Genomic DNA, 10,759 nt, shown 5'->3' with positions numbered 1-10,759 from the left:
GCTTGGTGGAGTCACGAGGCAGCTAGTGTTAAGTCCCGAACATTTGCATTTCTTAAGGATACTCCAAATCTATCACATTGTCTGACAGTATTAGGCAAGAAAACCCTTACCTTCTTACAGGGTATCAGATCCAGTATCTGACAAATCCACATTTATAGAAAAATGCATAAATGTCAAGAAGTCACCTTAAGATACTTTAGGGAAGAAATAAGAGTTGCTTTTATATAGATCCTAACTGCATGTCCCTCTCTGAAGGTGACATAGCCACTTGATACAATGGAAAAGTAGTTTTTTAAAAAGTGGAACAATTAGTGATTGGTCCACCAAAGTCCTACTGCCGGAAAATATTGTTTCAATGAAGTGGGAGTCACAACAAGTGAAGAGGATCGGTTATGTGTGGTCGATGCCCCCTAGGGCTTCCACATTCTGCCGCCTGTGTGCTCATTGTCGCCGCCCTGTGGTCACATAAAGACCTTACAGCCAGTTCCCATCAACAGGCAGGGAGACTCCATTAAGGGTAAACTCACAGTCTGTCATCCCAGCTCCAATTAAAAAGAAATGGCCATGTTACCCTTACCCTGGAGAAAATGACTGTTAAATATGATTTTCACTCTTTCTACTACCCGAAATTTCCAAATCAATTTCCTTTTAGGAGAAGGGAAATGTCATTTAGTCTTTGGTTTACGTTATCATCATAAAATGGACTTAGGTTCTTGGAGTACAACAGAGTTTTTGCTTCACCAATTACACATATACACGTACACATGCATATACATATGCTCACTTAAATCTCATTAAGTTCTATTAAGCCTATTAATCTAAAAAATGGTTATTAAAATAATAAATCCCATGGAACTTCTAGCTTTGAGACATTTCTGTCGACAGAGACATCTAGACTATAAAGGAATATATGTACTTTCTCACTTAAACTTCCTCTTCTGAAAACAGAGATATAGAGACTAGTATGTCTTTTAAATGTTAGAGTTGGCCCATTCAATATTTGGGCAGACTTCCCAGGTCTAATCCTTTGGGATTCTCCCTGGAGAAAAGAAGTAGTAAGATGTCTAAGGACTCCCAGGCCCACAGTACAGACTGACTTTCTGTTTGGCTCAAGCCATGCAGAGAAGGACACTTGGCCAGGGCGAAGCTTCCTTTGAGCTTAAGAACAAACCTTATGTTTACTTTAGAAAAGTAAAACAAGACAACGCTAGTCACAAAAGAACATTACCTGTGTCTTAGTCCATTTTTCTTTGCTATAATGATACACTGGAGGCAGGATTGATAAAGAGATTCATTGCCTCACATTACTGGAGGTGCAAGTCCAAGAAGTCAAATCTAGTGATAGCCTTATTGTTGGGAGACTTCTGAGGTATCCCAGAGTATCAAGAGACAAGAATACATGCATGAGGTGCGACTGTGTGTCTGTCCTCTTTCCCTCATCTTTTACAATCAATAGGATTCCATCATGAGGCTTTATCTTTTTTTTTTTCCCCTTTGGTTTTTCGAGGTAGGGTCTCATTAGCTCAGGCTGACCTGGAAATCACTTTGTACTCTCAGGGTGGCTTCGAACTCACAGCGATCCCCCTACCTCTGCCTCCTGAGCGCTGGGATTAAAGGCATGTGCCACCATGGTGGGTTTATGAGGCTTTATCTTGATGACTTAATTTAACCATAGTTACTTCCCAAAGGCCCTACCTTTAAACAACACAGTTGGATTAAATTCTCATCCTTTTTAGTCTCTTACACTGGGTATTTGTTTCAATACCTGAAGCCTTGGGAAACAGTCAATGATTATCCAAAGTGCTACAAATCACTGGTTTTCCCAGCCACAAAGTCATTTAGACTGATATGAGCCCTGCTCAAAATGGGAAAAGTGTATTAAGAGATACAATAAAACTCAGCTTGTCAGGTCTTTCACCCTGATTGGATCATTTATCACCTTAACAAATGAATTCTGACCCTTCCTGAAAACCAGAGCCTCCTGAGGCCTCCTCACCTTACCCTGAGTCTCTCTCTTCTTAGGGCCACAAGGGGAGAGCCCTGGGCTACGTTGACCACAAGGGGAGAACTCTGAGCTATGTTGGCAGCACAAAAAGCAAGTTCTGTGTTCTGCCTGGAGGTCATGGAATGCTGCAGAATTTAAAAAAAAAAAAAAGCAACTTTGGTGCACGGGAAATTCCTACACCACCTCCAATAATCCGGCTCTGCAATCCAGCCCCAGACAACTGACATATTGTACCCAGATTAGTACAGAGCAAATGGCAAACAATGGCAATACAGAGATAAATCTTTAGCCTCATCTATTGGTCCTAACTAAATAGGCAGGTATGCATATGCATGTATATGCATAAGTACGGAGCACGAAGAGTCTAAGCAGAATCATGCAATGCATACTTATAGGGGAAACTAAGGCACCCAGAACTGCAGCCAGAGACAGAATGGAGAATGCTTATTTTCACACCAGTGTGGGCCCAGGGGAATCTCTGCTAAAGCCTGGACCCTGAGCTCTGATGGCTCAGAGTTTACCTGCTTGTCTTGGGCTCTTCGTTACTGTTAGTTTTGGAGCTCTGAGCCCCTACCTAATGCCAGAGCACGTGAGTACGCGACAGGCGAGTTTTACAGAAATGGTGGAGGAACGGTCACCTAGTGAGCAGGTGTCTGTCCCTGCACTGAAGCAGACGAAGCCCAGAGCATTGACAACAGGCGTTGCAGTACAGACCACGGCCTAGAACCAGAGCAAAAGCGTCGGTTTCAACACAAGGTGTTATGTAGCGCAGGACATCGCTAATACAAAAGTCTGGGCTGGGGAGATGGCTTAGCAGTTAAGGTGCTTGCTTGTGAAGCCTAGGGACCCATGTTCGACTCTTCAGGTCCCACAAAAGCCAGACACCAGATGATGGAAGTGCACAAGGTCGCACATGTGCACTACAGCTGGTGCACACATCTGACCTTCGACATCAGTGGCTGAGGCCCTGGAGCACCAATTCTCTCCTCTCTCTCTCCCTCTCTCGCCCAGTCTGGCTTTCTTGCATAAAGAAATGGAGAGATGGCTTAACAGTTAAGAAGGTGTTTGCCAGCAAAGCCAAAGGATCCTGGTTCAAATCTCCAGGACCCACGTAAACCAGATGCACTAGGGGATGCATGCATTTGGAGTTCCTTTGCAGTGGCTGGAGGCCCTGGTATGCCCATTCTCTCTCTCTCTCTCTCTCTCTCTCTCTCTCTCTGTCTCTGTCTCTGTCTCTCACACATACACACACTGTCTCTCAAATAAATAAAATAAAATAAAATAAAATAAAATAAAATAAAATAAAATAAAATAAAAATTTTAAAGACCAGTTTGTTGGGATTATCTCAAAACAAAACAAAAAAAGTCTATGCAGTATAAGACATAATTTTGGGGCAGGGACTTTTAAATTTTCCTTATTCCAATTTCCACCTCCGTACCTTAATTAGAGATGATGCACTTTGGGAAGTCTAGGGGCTCTTCCGCATGTAGGACATTGGTTTATGACTGTGGATGCATGATTGCCTTGGAAGAATAAGAGCCATTGCATCTCCTCTCTTGCGCCCAAATTCCATGTCAACCTAGCTAAGGACACATAAAGCAACAGAAAACAATAAGACAGTGGCCTGAAGGGATATCCCAACATTCTTTGTTTTCCACCAGCAGGCATATCAAGGATGTTTACAGAAGCAAAAGTCTCTGAACTGAAAACATCAACTATGTGCCGAAGGTGAAACAGATGAACTGAGCCGAGGCAGATCTAAAAAGAACTATAGCTCTCTGAATCCGCACAGGTGGATTGCACAGTCATAGTATTTCACATAAGAAGGAAGTCATAAAAGAGCACACAAAATCCGGTCTTGTCTTATTTTCTGAAAGTTTAAAATCACCTAAACTGAGCTGGGGAAATGGCTTAGCAGTTAAGGTGTTTGCCTGGAAAGCCTACGGACCCCAGTTTGATTCTCCAGGACCCACGTAAGACAGATGCACAAAGGGGTGAACCCATCTGGAGTTCTTTTGCAGTGGCTAGAGGCCCTGGCACACCCATTCTCTCTCTCTGCTTCTCCCTCGCTGTCTCTCTCTTAAATAAATAAATAAAATAGTTTTTAAAAAAATCACCCAAACTCTTTGGGACACTTCTGTGTTGAAGGCAATGCATCGTTAAATTAATTCAACTGAAATATTTTCATCAATAAAAATTATGCAATTTCTTAATACCCCTACAGAGATGATGAAATCCTCAGATAGGAGTTGGGAGTTTGGACACAAAAGGAAATCAGGAAATGGACTGGTGCTTAAATCTGGCCTAAAGCCTTGCACTTTGAGGGGAAAAACAATGAGCCACAACTCTGAGGCACACAAAACTCTGTTAAAATTTTGTTGTTATAACATGTAGTTTAAAAATTAAAAAGTATTTCTATGAATATGGTCATGATCTCTACCCACATCTAATATGCTCTAATAACGTAAGTGGATTTTTTTAGAGTCAGCATTATATTTTGTTATAAAATATATCACGCTCAAAAAAATGTACCAAATGCACGTAAAATTAAAATTAAATTAAAACTGTAAAGTGAATCACACCAGATCAGAAGATTGATGCCAATAATAACCAAAGGCCCCCTTGTCCCGCCAAGACCACAGACCCTCCACTACCACCAGATGGCGCTCCAACCTGACTTGCGATCGATTGAGGGGCATATTGTCTGGGTCTACAACCGCAGCAGTTTTGCCTGATTTAAATCTTCTAAAATTATGTTGCTTACATTTTCACCAATATTTTATTACTTCCTTATCATGCAAAATATAGATATAGAGCACTATTGTTCATTTTCATTTCTGCATAATACTCCATTGAGTGAGTGTATACTCTCAGTTATCTGTTCTGCCAATATTCTGTTACATGAATGTATGCGCTCAGTAATCTATTTTGCTGACATTGCATTGCATGCCCGTTTGCACTCAGTTTATCTTTCCTGCTGCCGCTATGCATTTGATTGTTACAAATTGGGGACTATTTGTGACTGTAAACATCTTTGTATGTCTCCTGGCACATAATGTAGAAGAGTTTCTCTGGAGTATACTAGAATGAAATTGCCCTGTAATAGAACATAGAGAGCTTCAACTTTTCTAAAGACAAGTAATAGACAAAAGTGAGATGCAGATAAGTCAAACCACCTTGAATATATGTTTGAATGTAAGTTCTAAGTCCTCTGGTATTACTCAAAGAAGCTTCAAAAGATCATTGAAAATTAGAAGTTTTTTTTTTAAGATAACTATAATCAGCAAACCTTTATCTAGATGAACCAGGAAAAACAAAAGACTCAGAAAAATGAAAGCAGAGGTGGAAAATGAGACATTATCATGCATACCCAAAAGTGCAAAACATCACCAGGGGCGTCACTGGCGGTTAGATGCCAATCATTTTTAAAGCCTAGAAGACGGGAATCAATTTCTAGACCTCCGATTTGAGTTTCTGTCACATTTTTGTGACCAAGTACCTGGCAGAAGCAACTCAGAGGCAGAAGGACTGCGTTGGGTTCACAGGTTGGGGCGGGTAGTTGGGTGATGGCCGTGGGGAAGGCTGGTGGCTTCTGAGGTGGCGGGAGCCGCAGCCAGGGCTTCTCACATCTCGGCAGACCAGGAAGCCACACAGGAGTCAGGCAACAACTGGGGACACTCACCTCCTCCGCCAGTGGTCCACTTCCTCCAATGAGACCTAAAAGCCCCCCAGCCTCCTAGAGGAGCTCCACCAGCTGGGGACCGAGTGTCCAAACCCAGGAGCCTGCAGTGTCCAGGTGACACTTCACATCCCATCCACAGTTCCTACCAAAATCAAACCACGAAGGCTGGGAAAACCTAAACAGACCAATCACAGCTAGTAAGACCGAATCAGGAACAATTTCCCCAACAAAGCCCAAGACTGAAAGGGGCTGATGGACTAAACGTTTTATTGGCATGTGTTAATCGTACCAGTTAAAGAGGCTTTCAATTTGCCACTTTCCGTCCATCCACGTAACGCACTTTGCTCACACTAATCCCATCACTCTTTCTTACTGCACCTTGTTCTTGCTCCTGCCACCTAAAAATGCAAATATGTTTTAAAAGTGGAAGTCGTTCACATCTTTGTTTTTAGCTAATCTCAATGAGTTATATAGGAAATGTCTCCAAATTGAAATATTCCACCCCCACCCCCAGGAGGGAGGAGGGAGAGAGTTAAGAAGTCAACAAGTCTGTGAGAGCTGAAACTGAGTAAGTAGAAATCCTCCCCCCCGTTAAAGTGCGACATGGGGGAGACCATTGCCAACCAGCCCAGCTGCCTGCAAGTGGCGGCATGTGCCCAAGAGGACAAGTTCTGCAAGATGTCCCCTGTACTCGGAAGCGCAGGTGCCTTAGAGCCCTCCGTGCTCCTGTAAGCACCCCCCAGTAAGCTCACTGCTTCACCAATTTGGGGGCTCCTGTCTGAACCCTATGTGGGTGACCAGGTGTCTGTTTGCATCTCTCCAGTTCCCTGTAACACAAAGGGAAATCTGTGAGCATCTCACCATTAACTATGATATTTAATGTTTGACACTGAACTTTAGACATACCTATTTACAGGAGCAGGAAAATTTGCTTTCATTTTGTAAAAGATTCCATGGAACAACCTTTGAGCTCAATAAAAAGGGTTTATTTGTCCTATGCTTGAAATGATCAACCAAGCACCATCCTTCCAGGAGGAAGCGGGAAGAAGGATTTGTGAGAAGTCGCCATGCTTCCCTCCCTCTGGACAGTCTTCGGGTCATCCAGTCTCCTGCACAAATAGGTCTTCTCTCGCAGGAGAACTGGACTACCATCATAAGACCACCAGGCGAGCTATCTGGCTGTTTCTGGAATACAAATTTTCCTACTGCGCAAGCATGGAAGAGGGAAGGTGATGCCAACATGACCTCTTTGTTGGAGTTGATAAGAGTGTGCCTTGGGTTGTGGTGATGACACTGTGTCCAAATATGTTCTGAGGCTATAACAAAATGCTTGAGAAAGAGTACTTCACAAGGAAAAGATGTGCAGTGTGACCCACAGACAAGGAAGCTGGGAAGCTCAAGTAGCCGAGCGAGGGAGCACCTTGTGTCGCTTTACCTCACGTTGGGACCATGAAAGGACAACCCGCACCGCACAGCACAGAGAACACAGAGTTTGTGAAAACCCACTCTTGCAGCAACTAACTCAGTCCCTAGAGAAAGGGAACTCCTCACTCCTGTGAGAATGAACCCAGTTCCCAGAAAAAGGCATGAATCCTTCCTGAAGCCCCTTAAGCGCCCCCGCCCACGTCTCAGCATCACATGAATCATTGATTTTAGCTTGTGCTCTGAAGAAGGAAGCGTATTCAAGCCACAGCACTCGGGGAGCAGGTGTTCCTTTAGAACCAGCTTCCCTTGCCCAGGCCTCCAGGCAGCTCCACCTCGTACACTATGGAGCAGAGCATCCGCTAAGCTGCAGGTCCGCGCAGAGCCCCTGGGAGAAAGAATGCTTATTTCCATCGTTCCTTCAGCTCGCCCAGGGGTAGCCAGGCCCCTTAGCCCCTCCCACCACCCACCCACTGCGGCGCACAGGCCTGGGCTAGGGGCTGGGTGAAAACACCTAGCCTAACCTTTTTCCTTCTCCAAATAAACAAAACCCTCTTCCCCCCTACCATCCAGCAACCTCGCCAGCTAGAAGGGGCACCACCAAGCTAACCTGCACAGCCAACCAAGAATGCCTTTTAGGGCTGGAGAGATGGCTTAGCGGTTAAGCGCTTGCCTGTGAAGCCTGAGGACCTCGGTTCGAGGCTCGCTTCTCCAGGACCCACGTTAGCCAGATGCACAAGGGGAGGCACGCGTCTGGAGTTCGGTTTGCAGTGGCTGGAGGCCCTGGCGCGCCCATTCTCTCTCTATCTGCCTCTCTCTCTCTCTCTCTCTCTCTCTCGCTCTCAAATAAGAAAAAAAAAAAAAAAGAAAAAAAGAACGCCTTTTCACCATGTGTGGCCACTCACACCCTCACTTCAACGTGAATTACAACCATGATTTGTGGGTCTAAAGTTCCCGGCCTGGGCCTGTGATTTCTGTGTAAAAGTCTCTATCCTCAGAACAAATGCAGAAGCCTTTTACTGGGCATCTGCTAGTAAATGAGCGGGGTGTGGGGGAAGACCAAGTAATAATCTACTTGAAATTAAATTCCTTTCTTACATTGTATGGACATTGTCTTCACTTCTTCCCAAGCCTGTTTCTCTTCCCTCTGCACTTGATCTTCAGCCAACTGTGATTTTGAAGAGGTTCTTTCCTTTGAATTACCATCACCCACTCTGCTGCTGTGTCATTGAATTCTGGGTCAAGGGCATTCCTGTAGATGTGGAGGATCCCCAAATTTCTTTTTTAAAGGTTTTATTTATTTGAGAGAGAGAGAGAGAGAGAGAGAGGAGAGAGAGAGAGAGAGGCATATAGAAAGAAAGAGAGAATGGGCACGCCAGGGCCCCTAGCCACTGCAAACAAACTCCAGATGCATGCGACCCCTTGTGCATCTGGCTTACATGGGTCCTGGTGACTCGACCTGGGGTTCTTAGGCTTCTCAGGCAAACACCTTAACTACTAAGCCATTTCACCAGCCCCCAAATTTCTTTTTATCAACCAAAATAACTGGAGCCCTTCCCTGTCTTTCCTCAAGATGGCGGACTAAGCACAGACTGCAGCCTCGGAAAGCCTGGCTCTCGATTGCTAGAAAGATGAGACCTTTGGTAAAATTCTTATCACAGAGTTAGACAAGCAGAAGGCAGGTTCCGCCTAAAACAGCGAGGAAGCCAAGGCGACACTCAAGACAAAGCACTGTAAATAACACAAATAGCCATGGACATCCTTAAAAGCAGAGGGAATTGACGGTAAAAATCTTAAGAATGCTAACATAGTACAGTTTTAGTACATGCATACATTTGTGGAATTCACATATACAAGGAAAAAACTTTTATTTGGGGTGGGGGCTGAGGTAGGTTCTCACTGTAGCTCGGGCTGACCTGGAATTCACTGTGTAGTGTCAGGGTGGCCTCGAACTCAAATTTATGGCGATCATCCCACTTCTGCCTCCAAGTGCTGGGATTAAAGGCGTGCATCACCATGCCCAGCAGAGCTCTTGTTTTGCTTGTTTGTTTGCTTGTTTGTTTTTGTTTTTTCAAGGTAGGGTCTCACTTTAGCCCAGGCTGACCTGGAATTCACTCTGCAGTCTCAGCGTGGCTGCGAACACATTGCAATCCTCCTACCTCTGCCTCCCGAGCTCTGGGATTAAAGGCGTGTGCCACCGCATCTGGCTTGGAAAGAAACTTTTCAAGTAGTTTTCTTGCTAGCCTACAACAAGACTGTCATTAGTACATTCAAAAATACTTTATTTGTTTCCCATTTTATAGATGGATATATTTTGATCCCATCCCCTCACTTACCCTTTCTTATCCCCCTGCCCTCTTACTAACAACCTTCTTCTTCCCATTAACCCTTTTCTTACTTTCATGCCTTTCTCTTTTACCCACCGAGTCAAGTTGGGGTTGTTTCTCTGCTCATGGGTGGAGTGTGGAGTGAGCAACTTGCCTGTGGCTACATCACTGATGAGCCTGACTTTTCCTCTCCCCGAAACCATTAGCTACTCTGGGGAGTCTAAGTCTCGGGCATCCTTCCCCCATCAGTGATGAGGTATTGACAAGCGAGATCTTGTGCAGGAAACCACAGCTGCTGTGCGTTCATGAGTGCAAGGGCCATGTCACATCCAGGTGACAGCGTCTCACAGCCTTCCTCTCCATCCTCTGCTCTTCCGTTCTTTCCATCCCCTTTTGGTGACGTTCCCTGAGCTGTGGAGGGTGGTTTAGGTCACGGTGATATTTTAGTGCACACGTATTATCATACTTTACTTTTATTTACCCCTAGTAACCTCCCTTATCCTCCCTCTCCCCCTCTTTGTTTCAACAAATATTTTTCCCACTTCTTTTCATGACAGATATCCCATCCCCACCAGGTTCCCCTCCCGCCTCCCTTTACACCTCTTCCCGCCATAGTCCCCATTCTCCTTTCATTTCCTGCATAGACATACAATTATGCATATGTATGAATTTAAATCGAAATCCTCCATATGATGCAACACTTTTCTTTCTGAGTCTGACTTCTTTCATGTAACGATGCTCTTAGCTCTATCATCCACTTTCATGCAAATGTCAAATTTTCATTTTCTTTACAGTGAATAAAATGTCAGTATTTATACATACTTGTCTTTTTTTTTCTTTTTCTTTTTCTTTTCTATTTCTTTCTCTTTCTCTCTCTTTCTTTCTTTTTTGAGGCAAGCCCAGAAGACTGGCCTTTATTATGTCAGAAAGTGAGAGTGAGAACAAGAGAGAGAGAGAGACTTGGCACACCAGGGACTTCAGCCACTTCAGTCAAACTCCAGATGCATGTGGCTTCCTCGTGCACATGTGTGACTTGTGCGCTTGCATCACTTTGTGCATCTGTCTTGTGTGGGTCCTAGAGAGCTGATCATGAGAGTTGAAATTTCACCACTGAGCCATGCCCCCAGCCCCACATTTCTATATCAGTTCATCTGCTGATGACATTGAGGGTTGTTCCAGATCGTGGATATTGTGAATAGTACAGTAATAAGCATTGATGTGTAATTATATCTATGGTATACTGACAGGTATATATCCAGAAGTGGTAAGACTGGATCATATGGTAGGTCTACTTTTAATTTTTTGAAGAATTGTCATACCAA

Source organism: Jaculus jaculus, chromosome 10 (genome assembly GCF_020740685.1).
Source record: "Jaculus jaculus isolate mJacJac1 chromosome 10, mJacJac1.mat.Y.cur, whole genome shotgun sequence".
Classification (NCBI taxonomy): Eukaryota; Metazoa; Chordata; class Mammalia; order Rodentia; family Dipodidae; genus Jaculus; species Jaculus jaculus.
The sequence above is the reverse complement of the archived record's forward strand: the minus strand, read 5'-3'. Positions refer to the sequence as shown.